We start from the raw sequence: 22,608 nt of genomic DNA, 5'->3' as shown, positions 1-22,608 counted from the left end.
CTCCTGAAGAAACCAACAGCCGACCCCACCGACCTCAAGCACTTCCGCCCAATCTCACTCCTCCCTTTTCCTGCCAAAGTCATCGAGAAGACCGTCAACAAACAGCTCGCCGCCTTCCTCCAGACAAACGATCCCTCGACCCCTCGCAGTCTGGCTTCCGAGCCAACCACAGCACCGAGTCCACCCTCATCGCAGCCACCGACGACATCAGGTCCCTGCTCGACAACGGGGAAACAGCCGCCCTCATCCTCCTGGACCTCTCTGCAGCATTCAACACTGTCTGCCACCCCACCCTAGTACAGCACCTCAGCAACATCGGACTCCAAGAAAAGGCACTGGAGTGGATCATCTTGTTTCTCGCCAGAAGAACCCAGAGAGTACGCCTCCCCCCGTTTAGATCCAAGGCCACCGAAGTCATCTGCGGCGTACCACAAGGATCCTCACTCAGCCCTACCCTCTACAACGTCTACATGAGCCCCCTCGCAGCCATCGCACGCCAACACAACCTTAACATCATCTCCTACGCCGACGAAACCCAGCTGATCCTCTCCCTCACCAACGACCTGAAGGACTGGGTTCTGTAAGACCCAGCGGTGCCAGGGCACAACACCTGAAACCTTCGTGGGTAACCTGCTCCGGCGTACGAATCACAGAGACACGGGACACTTCCTTCGACGTCAAAGATTCAAGGTTTATTTACTGCAGGGAACACAGTAGTCACGACAAGCAACACACGTGCAACTTGGGGAGACTGCTTCAAATTGGTTCTGTAGATCGCTCCTTTTATACAGTTTTTACCCATAAGACAACATGGTACACAAAAGTTTACAACCCGGTTCCCACCATCATCCCCCAAAGGGGGTCGCTTTGGTCACTTTGAAATACATGAGGTCCGGATCATAATTGCGGAAACATTTGGCGGTTCCCAACTGTAAAAACCCATCTTCCCAACATTAGTGCATTCCAATCGGTAATAAACAGATCGAAATAGGAACAAAGACAGGTGCAGAGGAAGACGGAGACAGTGGGGAGATCGGAAAGGGTGTAAAAGGGGAGGTATCGGGAAACACAAGATACAGGCATCAAAGGGACGTGCCTAATGAGATGCACGGCTGAGACAATAAGTCTGTGCAGCAAGATGAGCCTTGAGCGGCGCCATCTGCCTTACAGTAACATCCCCCTCGTCATAAAGACACTTACAAAGAACATGTGTCTTCCGCAAATATCTTGGGAGCCCCAGGGTCGCGAAGCGGACAGCGTCCGTTCGCTGGCTACTTGAGGGCAAGAGACAAAATGGATGCCGTATCTAAGATGGAACCCGTGGGTACAGATGAAAAACCCACATAACAAACGAACGGTTTAAGTTAGCACAGCGAAACTGCGCACACTTACTAAACTCGTCATTTGCGGTTCTTAGATACCAGACTCGACCATATTCGTGCGAGTCAAAAACACCACTTACAATTGTCACAGAACCTCAGACGCTCCTTTTGCCCTCATGTAGGCAAGCACTAGTCGGAATCGTAATCAATATTCATCAGACCATCGAGATGTTGCTGTAGCATAGCTCTGTCCAATCGAGTCCCCTTGGTAACAGGTGGCTGTCTCATACACGTTGTAGCACAGAGGCCACATAAGGCAGGACCGCACTGCACACAAAGGCAACACGTGAACAGGAACACCACAACGACCCCGATGATCATCAGAATCTTCCAACCCCAAGTCGACATCAGGCCCCAAAACCATCCAAGTAACGTCCAATCCCCTACATCCACGTGTATGGATTCAGAGATCTTATGTAACCTCGAGATGGCTTGATAAACAGTCGGAGCGTTATCCGGAATGAAAATGCAGCAGCTCGAATGGATCACCTTACATACCCCACCTCGGTCTGCTAGGATGACATCTAAAACCATACGGTTTTGCAACGTCATAAGTCTCTCCGCCTGAAGTTCAGTGGTGATATTACCAAGGGCACTGGCAGTAATATTAGCTGTCGATTCTACCACTCGAGTCAACTGTCTCAGGTTCCTACTATTAACCATAGGTCCCCAAAACGGGAGGAAACCCTTGAAAAAGTCTCCTGCCTCTTGACCGGCAGTATCCTCTTCGCTAATTACGCCTCTCACAACTCTAGTCTTGTGATAATCGGCATCTACAGTAAACATCGGAGGCAACAGATTTGCAATGAAGCATGAGCCCATGAAGTCAGCGGGCAACCATGCATATGCACGATCATAGCAGATAAAGTATGTACCCTTGGCAGCCAGAAACACAGGGGACGAGAACATCGGCAGTATGTAATTTTCAGTGCAAGCACTTGCTCCAAGTCGGGCTTGAGATCTTCGGCCACGACCCATAGGACAAAAATTACCAGTGTGGGGTACGACCCATATCGGAGGCGAGCTTTTAAGCTGCTTTTCGCTAGTGAACGCACTATATTCACCTCTACTTAGGACCCTATAGGCTTGTACCTCTTCTTCGGGAATAAGCGAGGGATCATAGATATCGCTATCTAAATCCTCTATTGCTATCGACAAAGGTTTTTGATACGAGGTAGGACCAGAGTAGGGAGAACGTGGTTCTCGAATGGGGTGGAAACACAGTGCGCTTCGAAACATTGTTTGAAATGCTCGAGCGGACCCTTGGGAGCTATACGGTAACACCAGATATGGAATTCCCTTATCCGTAGTATGTGGCATCAACCCACACACCCAACAATTTGTAGTGTTAACCACTAACTGATGCTGGTGAAGGAGCTGAATAAAGGAATTGTTGCGGAATTCTACACGTCTAGCCTGCTCATGTTCCGGTAACATATGAAAGGAATGAGGAGAAACAGTAGAGGTAAGGTTAGGGTCAGAAGTAGGAGTAGGTGTAGCAGAAGGTAAGAAGTAAGACATCATGTAATACACCCCACCCGCCAAAAGTGCAGAAGCAGTCAGAAACAATACAAACAGTTGGAATATAAAACATTTGGTACGACTGAGTTGTTGCAACTTGAATCTATGAGCTTGTGCTCCTTCCAAATCGTTCAGCTTCGAGAATGCCATTCCCTACGACCGTCCGCAACGTTTCTTGACGCACTTCGTTCTGTGTAGCAATAGTCAATCCCTAGGAGTTCCCAGGAACCGACGGCCTTTAACCTAGCGTCAAGACCTACTATCCAGAAGGAAGTACGCGCGCGGCCCTACGGCCTTCAATGCACAATACGTATATATGCAAAAACAAAGTCTCTCAGCTGTGAAAGCAAAAAGTATATGGAATGAAGCTCAATATATATATATATAGGAATAATTACAGTAATACAAATGTTCAGAACTGATCACGGAAAACGGAATAATGCAGTTGTCAATACAACAAAGCAGGATCTTTTATTAGTTCTTAGTACGAGATCGCAGAAAGTATCGGGTTTTCCCAAGACGTGTCTGCTCGTCGAACAAAGGATCCGTTGAAGAGACAGCGTCCTGCTGATCAGTTGAGTGTTCTGGTCTTGAGTCTTTCGATGATAATTGTTCAACAGAGTCTTTCTGCTGCGCTGAGGATTCTCCAACAGGCTGTGCGTCGCTAAAAGGTACAAGCGCCGGCAATGTTTCAGATTCAGATGATGCAAAGCCTCTCCTTACCCACGGGTCTGCCGGCAAAGGAATAGGGACTTTCTTGGTGTGCGTGGCATGCACCCAATTCTTACGTCCCTCAAGACGAACGGCAGTCCTCGTGGCCAGGAGCACTTGATAGGGTCCGGTAAACCTCGGGTCCAGGTTATTTTTGCGTGAAAAATTTCTCGTCACCACCCAATCTCCGGGCTGGAGCTGGTGGCCTGGACCCTCCGTCTGCGTCGGCAATGCGTCGTAAACCTGTTGGTGAATTAACCTCAGTTTAGCAGTCAAGTCATGTAGATAATCGATCAACATTGGGTACTCAAGATCAGAGAACATTCTTGGCCTAGGAACCCCCCACACATTCGCAGGACGGCCGAACACTATTTCATAGGGACTAAGCCCTACTCGGGAGTGTACAGTCGCCCTAGTTGACAGTAATGCTAGAGGTAAAGCGTCAGGCCACGAAAGACCAGTCGTAGCCTGAATCTTCGCTAGCTTTAGTTTAAGGGTGCCGTTGTACCCTTCAACCAAACCCGCTGACTGGGGATGATTGGCGCTGTGGAATTTCTGATTAATTCCAAGGCCCTTACACACACTCTTCATCACACTACCCACAAACTCACTTCCGTTATCTGACCACACGACTCTCGGCATTCCGTACCGAGGAAAATATTCCTTCAGTAGGATTTTCGCAGTAGACAAAGCAGTATTGTCTTTGAGAGGATAGGCCTCGATCCATCGGGAGAATGCGCAAACCACAACTAAAACATATTTCAGGTTATTGCATCGCTCCATATGGATGAAGTCCAATTGGATCACCTCAAAGGGACATGAAGGGGGAGCAAAACTGCCAGGAGGAGTTGGGGTTCCTTTGCCAGGATTGTACATCATACACACCATACAATTCTTCACCAGACGTTCAGCACATTTCGTGATACCATCATTCTTCCACACAGGAGACAACAACTTACAAATACCTTTCGCGCTAATATGTGCTAACCCATGCGCCATTGTCACAACGGCCAGCACATACGCATCGGGCAACAACCATCTTTTCTGATCCGACAAATCAATCCAACAACCACTCGCATCCAACTTTCCCGTGCTTTCTTTCCACTTCGCCTTTTCAGTCTCGGTGGCCTCATTCTGAATTTCTTTCACACTTTCGATAGTGTCCTCACACATGCTCGATTCTGTAGGCCACCTAACCGAACTCGTCACATACATTCGAGTGCTAAGGTTCCGGGCAGTCTCCTTAGCAATCTCGTCTGCAAACGCATTACCACGACCAACATCATCCGTCACCTTACGATGCGCACTACATTTAACAATCGCTACTTGCTTAGGCAACGTCAGTGCATCCAAAAGATCATTCACGAGCTGTCCATGCTGAATCTTCGTACCATGCGACGTCAGAAAACCTCTCTCTCTCCACAATCGTCCGAAACTATGTGCGACGCCAAATGCGTATTGGCTGTCGGTAAACACATTCACACGTTTCCCTTTTGCTAACACACATGCTCTAGTGAGAGCAATCAATTCTGCAGCTTGGGCAGAATTCTGATTCAACCTTGCAGTCTCAACAACAGTATTCAACGTTACAACAGCATAAGCAGTAGTCACATCACCATTTGGCAACTTAAAACATGACCCATCCACATATAGTATACCATCCGGATCTTCCAATGGGGTGTTTTTAAGGTCCACTCGACCTTTAGTTTCTTCATCGGTCCTCAAGTAGCAATCATGTTCTGCTACTTCATCTGACTCTGTGCTAATTGGTAGCAAAGTTGCCGGGTTCAGAACATTACAACGTTTTATCTGAATGTGGCTTGCCAACAGCGTCAACTCGTACCCAGACAACCTCGCACTCGTCAAATGCTGAGTTTTCGTTCGATTCAAAAGAGTATCGACTGCATGCGGAACCATCACCGTAAGCATATTATCCATGACCAATCCTGCTGATTGTCGGATGGAGACCGCAGCTGCCGCTGTTGCTCGTAAACAACTCGGCAATGCTTTAGCTACTGGGTCCAAGGTCGAGGAAAAATATGCACATGGACGCTGCTTACCACCAAAAGGTTGCGTTAAGACACTCAAAGCACAACCTTCCCTCTCGTGAACATATAATGTAAACGGCTTGCTGTAGTCGGGAGTACCCAACACAGGAGCCGAACACAGTGAATCACGCAATTCAGAAAAACTTTTCTGACATTCTTCCGTCCATGGTAAAGGAGTTGAAACATCCTTGCACGTAAGAGCCACCAATGGTTTCGCTAGCAATGAAAAATTAGGAATCCATTGCCTGCAGTACGACGTGATACCTAGAAAGGCACGCACATCTCTTTGGGTTGTTGGCACAGCCATGCGCGCAATCGCTGCAATTCTCTCTGGGGTCAACCTCCTTCCCTCCTTTGACAATAAGTGACCTAGATAGGTTACTTCTTGACAACAATATTGGAGTTTAGTAGGTGACACCTTGTGATTCAACTCACAGAGATGTTGCAGCAACGACACTGTAGCAATTTTGCAAATGTCCTGAGTATCGGCAGCCACCAATAAGTCATCGACATATTGGATTAAGGCCGCACCAACCGGCAACCTAAACGCATCCAGTTGACCCTTCAAGGCTTGACTGTAAATCGATGGACTTTCACAGTAGTCCTGAGGAGCGCGCTTGAACCGGAAGCTGCGTCCACCGAGAGAGAAACCGAAAAGGTCCCTGCTCTCCTCGGCAATCGGGATGCTGAAAAACGCATTTTTCAAGTCAATCACCGAAAACCACGATGCAGAAGCTGGAATCAGAGTCAGTAGCGCCGTGATGTCAGGCACAACAGGGAATTGAGGAACCACAATTTTATTCACTTCCCGTAAATCGATAACAAAACGATAAACAGGCGGTTTGGAAGGATCCGTACGTTTAAGAATGGGCAGCACTGGGCTGTTGCACACGTTTCCCCGAGTCTCTTCAATAACATCTTTCTCGATCAAATCATAAATGATCGCTAACAACGCTCGTTCACCATCAAGAGAGATACGATACTGGGGAATACGTGGCAAACGCACATTAGATTTCAACTGAACATCATAAGGGGAGATATCAAGTAGGCCCACATCGTTTGGACCTGTTGCCCACAAAGACGCAGGAAGAGAACTCAATTCCGGTGGGAGCTTGTCGAGAGACAAGTACATGGGAGAGACAACCCTCTCTCCAAACGTAAGCTGTACTCCCGCAGGAGAACAATACAAAGTCGCATACAAACGTTTAAGCAAATCCAGGCCCAAAAGATTTTCACCACAACCAGTAGTCAAAATTAACGGAGCCTGAAGCTCACGTGGCCCAATTGTAAGGGGCAAAGGGCGCGAAACTGGATTGCTAACGGGGGCGCCAGAGAATCCAACGGAAACATTTGTTAAGCCAGACAAAGGTGCGCCAGGGAGTTTCGAATGCTGAATGGAACTTTTCGCTGCACCAGTGTCCAACAGAAAAGGCTCAACGACGCCCGATGTAGCAACTGCGACGTAAGGCCCTCTCTGATCAACCGGAACTGATACCACTCCCTCTCCTTGTCTTCGGCTGTCCTAGTAATTACTGTCGTCAGTTCCCTGATCGACGTAATAGTCGTCTACATTATACTGCGCAGATCGTCCTTGCGATGATCCACGTTGATCGAAACAATTAGTATTATTAGAGGAGTTATCAGAACGATCATTCTGAGTCCCACGACCTCTACCGCGTGAATTCTGATGCGAACCACCACGACCTCCTCTAGATGAGTTACCACTATTACGTTCATTCAAAACAGGGCAATTGAATTTAATGTGTCCCTCCTGTCTGCAATAAGCACATTGATTGTACCCTAACGACGATCTTTGGGAGGAGGAATCATTACGTGTTTGTGATCGATTCGATTGCAACTGCGACCTATTCTGTTGGGATGCATTCTGATTTGAACGCAGAGGGTATGCTTGTTGAAGCAACACTTTAGTCTTTAGTTCTTTCGTCTTTTTATCAGCACGGTCATTCTCCTCTTTCTCTCTATTCTCATAATATTGTGCTGTAGCCAATATCTGAGCTGAAGTAGAAACGGCCCATGCACTTTCCGAATTCTTTAATTTATTGCTCAAATCGGGCAATAAGTTTGAAACAAATTTATCCACAAACAATCGCTGACCACCCTAAGTACCCATATCCTGTCCACTATGGTCAATGAATGCCTCCTCAAACCTCGTAAAGAAGTCGGAAACACTCTCGTCCTTCTTTTGCTTACAAGCTGACAATTTGTCCCAATTTACCCTCATAGCTGGCATAAGAGTTTTCATTAATGTTATTATTCGTTGAGGAAGATCAACAATCAGCTGGTCGGGTTTAGCGGCAGCCGTTTGTCCGGCATCTGCCGCTACAATGGCAGCCCAAGCACCACCTAATTCATTCGGATGGTTTTCATGACGAATCTTAGCCCATACCGGTTGCGGTACAACATTGCCGAACAACATGTCGATATCGGCGAGATTCATTACCGTAGCATCCACGAGCTGCGATAATTCCTTATAATATCCTGTAGGATTTTTGCGAGGGTCAGGCAAAGATTGCTTCACCTGCAACACTTCCGAGCGTTTCCATGGGAGATGTATCCATACTCTCTGGAAATGCGCCAATGTCGGAGGTTGAGCATTAGGATTGGCTGGTATCCAAACCGGTGGAACTTCGCGCATGGGATATTGGCCAGACTCGTCTGGCGGTGGTTCAACATCCTCGACAAACAATGCATGAGGTATCAGAGCGGGGCGAAAAGATAGCAACCGCTCAATAGCACGGCGAACATTACTATCCACTATCAGTCCATTTGAGAACTGAAGCTGAAGATCAGACAAAGCGGTCAGCACCTCGTCAGGCGCATCAGCCGATATCTGATCGCGAAGAAACTTACACATTTCATCAAACACGTATCTTTGGGTTGGTATATTGAATTGACAAAATGTTTCGAGTACAACACGGGGCGGATTTCTAAGAGGGTTCACCATCCAACCCATCGCCATATTATATAGCGCAACGCGTTCTCTGTTTCCAGGAAGCTGACTACGTCTTTGAGGACCATCGGAGCTAGCGGACCCATGAACAGGTCCAAGCGAATGAAAGAAACTGGCCGCAAGAGGAGTAGTACGAGAACGAGTCGAGGGAGAATTATAGGACACAGGACTAACAAGTGAAGGAGTAGAAACAGTAGCAACAGCAGGAGTTAACAAAACAGGAGCAACAGCGGGAGCAGGAGTATGTGGAAGCGGAGGAGCAGTAGGGATAGAAACAGGCAAAGGAGCAGGAACAGTCGGAAAAGCGGGTGCAGGCTGAGGAACAGGCTGAGGAACAGACGGGGGAAGAATAGGCGGAAGAATAGGTACGGCAGGAACCACAGGAGCTGCAGCTGCGGTACCCTGTACGTACGGAGGTGGCGACTTCATAAGATAAGACATTAAAGGATCCTCAACTGGCTCTTCCTTCTTTTCCGACTCCGTAGGCAAAGCGGGATAACATTTATCAACGGTCATACGCTGTAGTCTGTCAAATACTTCCTTATCCTTAACCTCCTTGTCACGCTGAAATTGCTCTGCTTTCTTCACTATGGTAGCAACATTATCTCGCTGATTACGTTTATTCTGTCTAATTTCTTTCTGTCGGGCTTCTTTGCGCCACAACCGAAAGGCATCAAACATGGCCGGCCTTGATTTTCTTTCGAACAGTTTAATCTCTAAATTATCTAAGATCGGGGCCTCGAAGCTACCATGAGGTGGCCAACGAAGGTCACCGTCCTTCTTCGTGTATTTAATCCAATAATCATTAAAGGTAATCGGGCCTAGCCCATGCTTACTATATAGTTCATAAGTGGGAGTTCCAACCGGAGGTATCGGACACGAGTCCTCCAGTCGGGAATCCGTACCACAAGGTCTGAAACAACTAAACAAAGTACTGCGACCAGGCATCTTGCACACTAGCCGAGTTTCACAAACTTCAAGGGTTACGGGATTTACCAAGTCCCAGCAAAGAACAAAACCCTCGGTTTTTGGCGGCTGCAGTCGTCAAACAACACAACAACAAAACGCTAGCAAAGTGTCACCGACAAAAACACTCACACAGCGTTAACAACAAAAACACTCGCTAAAGTGTCAACAACCAAGAACTCTGGGAGCGACCCACAAATACTTACCTCAAAGATCGATGGCGTCACCAGGAAGGCCCGTCTATCGTCTCGCTCTACCAAGGTCTACGCCAGGCGCCAAAACAGGTCTACAGTCAGGGCAGCAGTCCGTCGCAGCCGTCAGGAGGCGGGAATCTTCGCGGGAAAAGTCTTCGGGCCACTTATTTCGACAACAGGATCGATGAAGCGGGGTGCACCTTCCCTCGGAGATTTCACACGAAGTTCCTCACGATCGTCGGGCTTGGACCGGTACCACTGATGCAGCCCCACGTTGGGCGCCAACTGAAGGACTGGGTTCTGTAAGACCCAGCGGTGCCAGGGCACAACACCTGAAACCTTCGTGGGTAACCTGCTCCGGCGTACGAATCACAGAGACACGGGACACTTCCTTCGACGTCAAAGATTCAAGGTTTATTTACTGCAGGGAACACAGTAGTCACGACAAGCAACACACGTGCAACTTGGGGAGACTGCTTCAAATTGGTTCTGTAGATCGCTCCTTTTATACAGTTTTTACCCATAAGACAACATGGTACACAAAAGTTTACAACCCGGTTCCCACCATCATCCCCCAAAGGGGGTCGCTTTGGTCACTTTGAAATACATGAGGTCCGGATCATAATTGCGGAAACATTTGGCGGTTCCCAACTGTAAAAACCCATCTTCCCAACATTAGTGCATTCCAATCGGTAATAAACAGATCGGAATAGGAACAAAGACAGGTGCAGAGGAAGACGGAGACAGTGGGGAGATCGGAAAGGGTGTAAAAGGGGAGGTATCGGGAAACACAAGATACAGGCATCAAAGGGACGTGCCTAATGAGATGCACGGCTGAGACAATAAGCCCGTGCATCAAGATGAGCCTTGAGCGGCGCCATCTGCCTTACAGTAACATCCCCCTCGTCATAAAGACACTTACAAAGAACATGTGTCTTCCGCAAATATCTTGGGAGCCCCAGGGTCGCGAAGCGGACAGCGTCCGTTCGCTGGCTACTTGAGGGCAAGAGACAAAATGGATGCCGTATCTAAGATGGAACCCGTGGGTACAGATGAAAAACCCACATAACAAACGAACGGTTTAAGTTAGCACAGCGAAACTGCGCACACTTACTAAACTCGTCATTTGCGGTTCTTAGATACCAGACTCGACCATATTCGTGCGAGTCAAAAACACCACTTACAATTGTCACGGAACCTCAGACCCCGCCACCGCCAGAGCCAGCCTACACGAAGGGATGAAAGACGTCGCAGAGTGGATGAAGAGCAGCCGCCTGAAACTGAACTCAGACAAGACGGAAGTCCTCATCATGGGATCATCACCCTCTGCCTGGGACGACTCCTGGTGGCCCCCTGCCCTGGTCACCAACCCCAAGCCAACGGACCACGCACGAAACCTGGGCTTCATCCTGGACTCCTCCCTCTCGATGACCAGACAAGTCAACACCGTATCGTCATCGTGCTTCAACACCCTGCGCATGCTCCGTAAGACCTTTCCGATGGATCCCCACCAAAACCAGAAAGACAGTCACCCAGGCACTCGTCACCAGCCAACTGGACTTCGGGAACACCCTCTACGCGGGAACCACCACCAAACTACAGACTCCAGCACATACAGAACACCTCCGCACGACTCATCCTGGACATCCCTCGCCGCAGCCACATCTCTACCCACCTGAGAGACCTGCACTGGCTCCCCGTCAACAAGAGGATCACGTTCAGACTCCTCACCCACGCACACAAGGCTCTCCACGACATGGGCCCGAAGTACCTCAACAGCCGCCTCACTTTCTACAAACCCACCCACCAGCTACGATCGACCAGCCACGCCCTCGCCGCCGTGCCACGCATTCGCAGAGCCACCGCTGGGGGAAGATCCTTCTCCTACCTGGCGGCCAAGACATGGAACTCTCTCCCCACCCACCTACGACTGACCCAGGACCACCTCTCCTTCAGGAAACAACTCAAGACCTGGATTTTCGAGCAGTAACGTACCCCTCCCCCCAGCGCCTTGAGACCCTACTGGGTGAGTAGCGCGCTATACAAATTATGTTAAATTGAATGTTTTGTGAGTCATCTGCTATGCACATATTAGCTTGTTGCAATTATGTGTTATACTTGTAACTGTGTCTCACACACACACACACACCTACATCGTTATACAGGACATGAGACACAACAGAATCTTACTTTTGTAGATCTTTATTTTTCTATACACATATTCACGTGGTCAATTTGTCTTGGGGTTCTTGTCACTGGCAATCGTGCTTGCGACTTCGCAATTTTGAAGGTGATGATCGCTGTGAGGGGTCTGGTTGGGCTTGTCGCCTATGTGTAGGTGGGTGTTGTCCATGTGCCTGTCCAGGGTGATCTACATGTGCAGGGGCAGATGGTGTCTGCACATGTGGTGTTTGTGCCTGGACAAGGACTGGTTGTGCATGTGGTGGGATTGACTGTACAGGGGTTGGTGATGGTTGTGCACGTGGTGGTATTGACTGTACAGGGGTTTGTGGTGGTTGTGGAGGTGGTGGGGGTGACTGTTCAGGGGGTGGGGGTGGTTGTGCAGGTGGTGGGAGTGACTGTACAGGGGGTGATTGTGGTTGTGGAGGTGGTGCGGGTGCCTGTTCAGGGTGCCGGTGTGGATGTGTACCTTTGCTGTGGTGCTGTGCAGTTGGTGGTACAGGTGTGTGAATGTGCTGTCCTGCAGGCAGATATGATGGCTCCTCTCCCTGCATTGACCATGAAGGGAGGCTTTGGGTCACTTTCAGCATGACCTCCATCATCTTCATGGCCAAGGCGTGGTGTCTTGCACTCTCTTCCCTTTGGATGGATATCGGGTCTCTCATATTCCTGGACATGTCCTTCCAAGTTCTATCCAAAGCTTGGCTCACCCCTTCCACCACCTGAGGGAATTGGACCATGTCCTGCAGGGACTCAGATATGTCTGACAGGGTAGCCCCTATGGCATGAATGTCTTGCCTCACATCTGCCTGTTGTTGGAAGAAGTCATGCTCCCACTGGCCAGCATAGCCAGGTGCAGGCCCCATCTGCAGGTGTCTGCCATGGATGGGATGAGCAGGTCCAACAGCAGGGGGGTGGCAAGTGGAAGACTGTGGGCAGGAGAATGGTGCCCAGGGGATACCTGCACCACAACAGGGCTGGTACTTCCCACAGATGGTGGAGAGGATGGCAGGGATACACTGTGTAGGGAAGAGTGAGTAGGGGAACCACCATGTCGGTCCTGGACGTGAGGGCTGTGAGGGAGTGATGACTGTGTTGTGATGCATGGGAGCTGTGGCTGGTTTGCTCTATGCTAGGGACAGGGAATTGTTTGTTTGGGAGGAGGCTGACAAACATTGCTTGGCGGAGGATGTGATGCCGTGACTGATTTTTGCAATCTGGCAAGATAGCTCTCATTGGCATCAGTATCTTCATTCACGGAGTGGATGGACATGTAGTCATCATCATCCACAAAGTCAACGTCCTCAGGAACTTCCTCCGCCTCTTGAGCATGACTTGCTGCTGACATAACTGCCTGGAGGATCAGGGGATTCTCCCCTCTGATTCCCTGTCAGACCGCACTGGTCATAGGTCTGTCATCCCCTGCCTCAGCATCATCTGGAACACAGAGGTTGCAACCGCATTAGTGATTGACCTAGTACTACATGTGGTGCAACACCAGGGTTGTATTAACTGTACTTTGCATCAGCAGATGAGGATCATGTGACCTGGTTAGGGTATCACCACAAATGACCGCTCACACCATAGCACTAAGGTGTTACACGGAGATGTACATAATACTAGCAAACTCACCAGCTCCAACCACAACTTTCTGTCCCTTCGCATTCCCCCCTGGTGTAACATGATGAACCTGTCTCCTCGTAGATGTTGTAGACATAGCTGTTGAGGGTAGAGACAACATTCTCAATGATCTGCATTACCAATTGACAGACAGGCACATGTGACACTCCTAATTTGTATTTCACTTTGTAAACAACAACTGTTGATTCCATGCAGAAGGGGATCTTGATATCTGTCATGGCTTAGTAATCTAAGCTATTGACACACCACATGCCAGAATTACCTGAAGGACAGGTGCGTGAGGGTTTCACTGCTGCAGCCAGGATGTCATGCACCCCCCGGGATAGTGTCCGCTGCAGTGGTATCATCCTGTCAGCTGCTGTGATGAGACATGCATGTCCATATTTTAGTACAGCAGATGGTAGCTATGAGCCAACATGTCATTCAAAATAACCATTTGCGGATAATCCTGGACAATGTGCAGCATGTTTACCTCATGGACTTTACATGTGGGTACCTGCTCACATGCAGCATTTGCCATCTGTTACCTCCACGCAGCACTGACATCAATAAGATGACACATCAACAGACAAACTTGTATGACAAGGTTACAGATATTTAAAGGAAGGGGATAAATGACCCGGACTCCTCCACATTACACTGATTTCACCTTTACCATTAAGACTAACATTTTACATGAGGGTAATGTTATCTGTTGACAAGTCAGAAAGGAGCTCATGTGTGAGATGTGCAGTAGTCAGGGACATGATGTTGCTCATTTGTGCTTCCCTACCCATGAGGTCACACAGCTCATTTTTGAATGAGAGAACACAGATTTCTTATGTCCATCCTTTGAGTGTCCTCTGTTTCCATACTCTATTTCCAAAATCATGGTACTACTTAGCTGACTACAGATGGTGTCTTGTATAGCAGATATCGATATCCAAACCTCATATGTCAAACACTCACCTATACATGTGAATACGGTGGAAGAGGAGGCAAGCAAAAAACAACATTTGGTTATGATGACACATTGCGAATAAACTGAGAAGCTTTGATGCTTCCCGCCTTCACTGGATTATCGTGTGGCTCTTCAGCCAAGTTATTTTGCAGGTGTAACTGCATGAAGATTCACCTTAGCAGCCCCTACACCCATCTCAAAGGTACATAACTGGCATCAGTGTGTGCCTCAGCCATACCAATTTCATTGTGATTTAATCATGTATATTTTTCTAGGGATTTATCCTATCATTGAATTGCAAGCCTGTAATGTTTTGGCCAGTTCATATGACACATTGTTCTATTGTATGTCCATTCTGCACTCACTTGGCATACATTTTGTGCCATCCTTTCATTTGCCAATAGGGTCTGATCTGGCATGTGTTCAAATGCCATATGTGAGCATATTGTGATGCAGGACAACAGTGTTGTACAACACATACAACATAGGGTGGAGGTGAAAGGCACAATTAATGAGCATTCTGCCAGAATTATTCTTGGGGTTTACTTACCTTGGCCCAGCACCGGAACACTGTGTGGACCCTGAACTGATGTCACATCCAACCTTGTAGCAGAAGTCAGTGTGTGTCTTTGATTCTGGGAGGACCGCATTGTACCTACAATGATAAGTGTGTTTTCTAACTTTACATTTCGGCAGCCACATGTGATGCACTCAATTTCTGGCACAAAGGACAAGCACAAGTAGTTGTGGGCACCACCGTTGCAGAAGTGTGTTATACATAATGTCATGAGTGATCCCACATATGACTTACAATGGGCCCACTACCTAGATGCAACCTATATCTACTTGCCCGACGCAGCTCGCTACAGCAAGTGCCGAAGGAAGCGGACCCTCCAGCTGACGCACTGATCGAGAAGCTGTCCTTTCTCTCGCTGAGAATCCAGCTCCAGTGTTTCCAAGCTCCCCTCGCGGGGTGTTGGGAAGTCGAGTCGCGAGACAGAGATACCAGACCTTCTTCTTTCTAAACTAAGGTATGGTGCTGATTAGACCCTAAAGAGAAATCTTGGATAGATTCTTGGCAAAGAAACTAAACCTATGTTACACCAAACTTACTTCTTCCCTCGTACTAGACTTAGGTTAGGTACATTGGGGCAGGCGTATTTTAGAAGCACCAGTTGAGTACTTTTAGCCTTTGTTAGTTATGTATGTATTTATCTATGGTTTAGAAACTATACAATGCTTTTACAGTATTATTTCATAATACTTTTCACGCTGTATGCATTAAACTTTGCAGCCTGTATTACGATTGTAGCAGTTAACTTTACTTGCATGAGAAAGAAGACTGTTCAATAAATTCTTTTATTGAAAACGCCTGTCTCTCTATTTCTCTGCTCCGCTGATGAAACGAAGCATGCACGATTGACTGAGTAAAATATCTATCTATTGTTTCCACTACTCTGAAAATATGTTTATTCTTGGGGAAACAAAGTTGTCATGTTTATGCGATTGTCAGAAACTAATCCCTTCTTGTTTATTCGAGAAAGTTTCTAGTGACCTCTGAGCTAGCTGGCACTCACAATTAAGTTTAATATATTCGATAGAGACCTAGTAGACATAAGTCCTACGTCAAAACTATAGGATATATTATTCCAATGCGCAGGACAGGTCAGGGAGATATTAGATCAACTTGAATACCCAGGGGTGATTAAAACATGCACCTCGTCAATGAACAATCCTTTGTTTCCTGTCTCCAAACTAGACAATACATATCGTCTAGTTTTGGACTACAGACATTTAAATTCTTGTTGCAAAACCTTTGCAGTATAAAATGCACACATTGCAGCACTAATTCATAACATTGTGCGTAAAAAATATAAAACCACATTAGATATTTCTAATGGTTTCTTCTGTCAAAACATTGCACCGGAAAGCAGTTACTTAACTGCTTTCTCAATTATGAGGACACAGCGTCACTTCTGTCGTCTCCCCCAGGTATTCAAGACTAGTCCGGGGTTATTTTCAGATAGAGTAACAGAGTTACTACAAACGTATGATGATGAGGCATTATCTTATGTCGATGACATCTATCTAACAGACGATGACTTGGACAGGCACTTGAAGAGAGAGAATACCATTATACTTGGATTCCCCTCTGAAGGGTAAAAATTCAACTTTAAGAAATCCAGAATTGCCCACCTCAACATCCTTTTACTAGGATATGAACTTTCAAGTGAAGGCAAAAGCTTGGCAGAAAACTTTGTAGAGAAATGTGCGCTGCTCCAACCTCCAAAAAACGCTGAAAAATTACAGTTGATTCTAGGTTTGTTACATTTCTGAGGAACTTACATTCTAAACTACGCAGAAAGGGTTAAACCTCTCTGCGAATTAATCAAACCTGATTTCAAAACTACTAATTGGACTCAAAAACACACAGAAATTTGCGTTCAGTGCAAACAGACATGTTAGCAACAACACATTTACAGACAGTCGTAAACATATGCAACCTTGTTTTTTTTATGTTTGAGAGCTTTATTAGAGAAAATATAAGTATTACAATAAGGTGACATCAGCAATATGAGAAAAAAAAAAATTATAAGCCGGGACAAGGTAAATAGAAGCAGCCAATATCACAGTGAAAAAACAAAGCATTTTAAGTTATGGGGAGGGAAGGAGGGAGGGGAAGGGAAAAGAAAAGAAAAGCAAAAACATGGTATTTATCGTAGAAGATGGGTAAGCAATAATAAGAAATACAGTAAATGGCAGTCCAAAGTACAGTAAAAAACCATCATATGAGTTAGTTGCGTGAATGAAAAAGAGGTAGGAATGAGGTCAATATAAGCTAAATAATTACAACATTGAGATTGAAAAATAACATGCAAAAAACTACAGGCAAGAGTACATGTGTTCAAGGGGGCTTGAAATTATCCGGAGATAGTGGAGAGTAACTTTTTTTTTTAGCGGATTTATCGAGGTAGAGAGTAAGAGGCAGCCAATAAAGTTCAACATTTCGGGAGGGTTTACAGGAGGAGGCAAAGGCCACATCAAGTCTGTGTGAGTGACATACAAGATTCCACCAACAATTGAGAGATATTTTGTTCAGAGCTTTCCAATTAGAGACAATATGCTGTAATGCCAGAGCCAACATAAGATCAAAAAGACCACGAGAATGTGGAGGGAGGTCTAAGTCTTCTGAAAGGCTACCAAGAAATACTAAAGAAGTAGAAAATTTAATAGAGAGGTTGAAAATGTGAGAAAGGCGAGAGAAGAGCTGAGACCAGAAAATGCGAGTTGAAGGACAGAGAAAGAAGAGGTGGAAAAGATCTGCAGAAGGGGCATTACAGGTCCAACAATTAGATGCTGCATCAGGTTGAAAGCGAGAGATAGAAAGAGGAGAGAGGTATAGTCTGTGATAAAAGAAAAATAGGGATTGAGTGAGAGAGGCAGTACGGGAAATCTTCAAGGATCGAGCCCATATTTTATCCCAGAGAGAAGTCGGCCATGAAGAATGTAAGTCTGTCTCCCAGGACAGTTCTAGTTTTGATTTGAGACGCTCTGGATTGGGGGCTGAAAAGTATCGGTATATGATGGAAGCTTTAGGAGTTGTGGAAAGGACAGTGAGTAGAGAGGAAGATGAAGTAGGTAGGTCTTCAGAGGGGAGAGAGTAATAACGATCTAGAATGGTTTCCATAAGAATAGGAAATTTCTTTGCAAAAGAAGGAGGGCAGTGGAATTGAGAACGAAATGCAGGAAATGAGCAAGGGGATGATCCATCAGAAAGATGACGTATCCAAATGATACCTTTCGCTCTCCATGAGGGCCATGCAATAGGTCGGTTGTTAATTAATAGAAGTGAGTTGTGCCATATGGGCAATAGTAGGAAGGATTCCTGCGTAACTGAGGTAGGTGAAACTAAAGGGCGTAGAAGATAAGAAGTATGCTTGAATAAAAGGGGGTTAAGGCATGGGGCTTTAGAGGTAAAACGAATTACTTCTTGGAAAGAGTACGGAAGCAGTAATTCCTGTTCAACAGAAAGCCAGAGGGGAGAGAAAGGGGAGGGTTCCTGGGATAGCCAGCGGGAAGCCTGTCGAAGGGAAAAGGATTTATGGTAGAGGTGAAAGTCTGGAAAGTTGGTACCACCATTAAGCTTAGATTTACGTAAGTTGAAAAGCGATATGCGGGCTTTTTTCTGCTTCCAAAGAAATTTGGACAACGCAGAATCAATGCGACGGAAATAAGAGGTTGGAATACGAAGTGGGAGCATGGATAACAAGTAAATCAGAATAGGGGCAATCATCATTCTGATGGAGTCAAGACGGCCCCACCAGGAAAGAAATAGTGGATTCCAAGAGGTGAGTAATGATTCTATTCTAGATATGACTGCATTCATGTTGAGTTGAATAGAGGAAGAAATAGAACTAGAAAAAAGAACACCGAGATATTTAATTTTTGTAGAATTCCAAGCAAAGCCAGTGGCCGTGAAATAGTGGGGGAGACAAAATTTGGTTAAAGGAAGGATCTCTGTTTTGTCCGAGTTTATTTTGTAACCAGAAACCAAGGAAAATTTCTGAAATTCGTCCAGTAATGCAGGAACTGAGGTAGGCGGGTCAGAAATAAATAAAAGAATATCGTCAGCATATGCAGACAATTTAAGATGACGTTTACCGTACGGGAAGCCAGAGATGGATGGGTTATTGCGTATGGAGGTAAGGAAAGGTTCAAGCGCCAAAATAAATAAAAGAGGTGATAAGGGGCAGCCCTGACGAACGCCACGTTGGAGTGTGAATGGGGAAGTAAGTTGACTATTAACGAGAACAGAAGCTTTAGGCATAGAATAAATCAAAGAAATATAAGATATGAATTTGGGGTTAAAGCCGTGCCATTTCAGGGAGGCCAGAAGAAAGGACCAGTCAACCCGGTCAAAGGCTTTCTCAGCATCTACTGAAATGGCTGCAAGGGGAATCGATAGTGAAGGGGCTTTACTTAAAACATTAAGGAAGAGTCTAGAATTATCCGAGGTCAAGCGGCCCTTAACAAAGCCGCATTGTTCTTTCCCTATGAGATGTGGTAGGAGCGGGTCAAGGCGAAGAGCTAATAGTTTCGCAAAAATTTTATAGTCAACATTAACTAGAGATATAGGACGGTAATTTTTACAGAACTTAGGGTCTCTACCATCTTTAGGGATAAGGCATATGGTAGCGTCTTGAAAAGAGCCTTGGGCTGAGCCAGTAGAACAGAAAGACTGAAAGAGAGATAGAAGTTTGGGTAAAAGAAGGTCCGAAAAATGTAGGTAAAATTCAACTGGGAAGCCATCAGGTCCTGGGGTTTTCCCCTTAGTGAGGGAGGATAGAGCAGAGGACAGTTCTGAAATAGTAAGATCAGAATCAACGGCCGAAATATTAAGGTGGGAAGTATCTGGGCGAGGTATGTTATCAAAGTAGGATTGAATAAGCTCTGGGGTGGGAGGGTTTTCCGGAGTATATAAAGTCTCATAAAAAGCGTGGAATTGTTCCAAAATTTCTGCATTGGTATGAAGAAGAACATTAGAGGGGGAATAAATAGAATCAATATTAGTACGTTCTCTACGAGACTTTAAATAGTTCGCTAACAATTTACCTGACTTATTTCGACCTCCATAAAATCGTGCGCTGCTTCGGAGAAGAAAAGAGGAGGCAGAGTCTGTGGTAAGTTTGTTGAAGGCAATCTTAGCTTTAAGTAATTCAGGAGACATAATCTTATCAGAGGAAGTGTAGAATTGATGTTCCAGAGATTTAATATGTGCAAGTGTGAGTTTACGTTTTTGAAGGAATTTTTTCTTCTTTTTAGAGACGAAATCAATTATAAAACCTCGGGCTGTGGCCTTGAAGGAATCCCAAAGAATATGAGGTGGGGTATCAGGTGTAGAATTAAGATGAAAAAGATCAGTAGCAAAGGAACGAAAAGAGGAGGAGAAAAGAGGGTCAGTAAGAAGAGAAGGGTTGAAGCGCCAGCGAGAAGATTTAGGAGTAGGAGGAAGAAGGTCAAAAACAGTAATAATAGGAGCATGATCAGAGATGACAATCGGTTCAATAGAAGAAGAGATAAGATGTTGAGAAAGAGATGAGGAGAGAAAGATATAGTCTAAGCGGGAGAAGGAAGCGTGAGGAGGAGAGAAGAAGGAGAAATCCATAACGTCTGGGTGAGTGAGTCTCCAAGAGTCTACAAGGTGAGTTTGGGTAATAGTGTCAAGGAATTGTTTATGTGGTTTATGAGGGGAAAAACGAACAGAGGATCTACGGTCTAAGAATGGGTCAATGATCTGGTTACAATCTCCACCTAATAGAAAAGCATCATCTTTATGTTGAATACATTTGGCTGTAATGGAGGGCCAAAAAGAGGAATCAAAACATGTGGGACCATAAACATTGAATATCGTAAGTGGGATATTGTTAATTAGTAGTTTAGCTAAGACCCAGCGTCCCTCGTTATCCCTTTCTTCTAGAACGACTTTACACTGGAGTCGCTTATGAATTAAAATGGCTACTCCATTCTTTTTTTTGAGAAGTGGGAGAAAATAAAACAGTTCCAACCCATAGCCGCTTTAGCTTTAAAGATTCAATGTCAGATAGGTGAGTTTCTTGGATAAGGACGATATCTGGGTTGTAGGAGGAAAGGTGGGAAAGTACTCTTTGCCTTTTGATAGGGTGATTAAATCCTTTCACATTCCATGAAACAACTTTGAAGGTGAAAACTTATTAAACTGTTCTAAATCAAGAATTGCAAAAGCAAACTGTACATGTAATAATGCAAACTGTATAGAAGTATTAACCATAAAACTCTTCAAAAAGGAAGAAGGAAGAACAGGTAGAAAAGGAAGAAGAAAAAGGAAAAGGGAGGAGGAGAAGGGCGGGAAAAGGGAAGGAAGGTCAGTAGGGAAGGAAGAAGGAAGAACAGATAGAATGCATAGAAGACAGTACAAATCCAAAAGGATGACTGTATTAAACATACCTGAAAGAGAAAAAATACACATAGGGAAGGTGGGGAGGTGGTGATGCTTTACAAGACGTACGGACCAGGATCAGGAGGAGAGCCACATCGAGACCGCACAAAAGAAACATGGAATGGGACAAGGTGATGAGGGAAGTATCCGATACATATCCGTCTGGGAAGGAAAGAAAAGGGAAAAAATGTTAACATACATAACATGTCAACGTAAAAATAGGAATCCAGAAAGTAGAAAAAGAAAATAGAGGAATACATTGGAGATGGCAAAGACAGATAAAGGAAAAAGGAGACACGAAAAGAGAGTATAAGAAATTAGGACGAGAAGTAAGGAAAATACATGCAGTCAAAGACAAGCCATTAAGAGGACAAACAAATTAGATAATAAAAGTCCAATTTCAGCCACTGGTCGAAGCAGAAGCGGAGGCGTCCATCCCTTCTTCACTGTGCAGAAGCAGAAAGTTCCTTAATTCTCCAGGATCCTGAAATGACCAAGTCTTTTCTCGATAGGTGACTCTGAGAGTACAAGGATGAAACAAGCCATATCGTGCTCCTAGGGCGCGCAAAGATGGGCGCATGGCCAGAAATTCTTTACGTCTGGAGGCAGTGACGTTAGAGACATCTTGAGATAGATATACTCGTTGACCTTGCCAAGACACTTGTTTTTTACTCCTCGCAGCTGAGAGAATTAATAGAAGATCTGTGTATTTCAGAAATAAAATGATGACTCCACGAGGTTTTGAGGAGGAGCCCGTTCTGGCGCCTAGTCTATGGGCTCTTTGTATACTAATGGAGGTGGAAGGTGGTAGGTCCAGAAGTTTCGGCAAGAAAGTAGTGAAGAAAGTTACTGGGTTGTCCCCCTCAAGATTTTCCGGCAAATTGTAAATACGGAGGTTATTCCTCCTATTTCGATTTTCCAAATCCTCTGTATGCTTTTGGAGTGAGAGGACCGTTTTTTCTAAAGAGTCTATACGTTGTGTATTGGACTGAACGTCAGGAAGGTGCTGTTCAACCGTAGAAAGGCGGGCATCCATATTTTCCCATTTATCCTTTAAGAGCTGCATATCTGTACTCG

This window comes from Lissotriton vulgaris, chromosome 4_1 (assembly GCF_964263255.1).
Source record: "Lissotriton vulgaris chromosome 4_1, aLisVul1.2, whole genome shotgun sequence".
Classification (NCBI taxonomy): Eukaryota; Metazoa; Chordata; class Amphibia; order Caudata; family Salamandridae; genus Lissotriton; species Lissotriton vulgaris.
Note: the sequence above shows the minus strand (reverse complement) of the source record.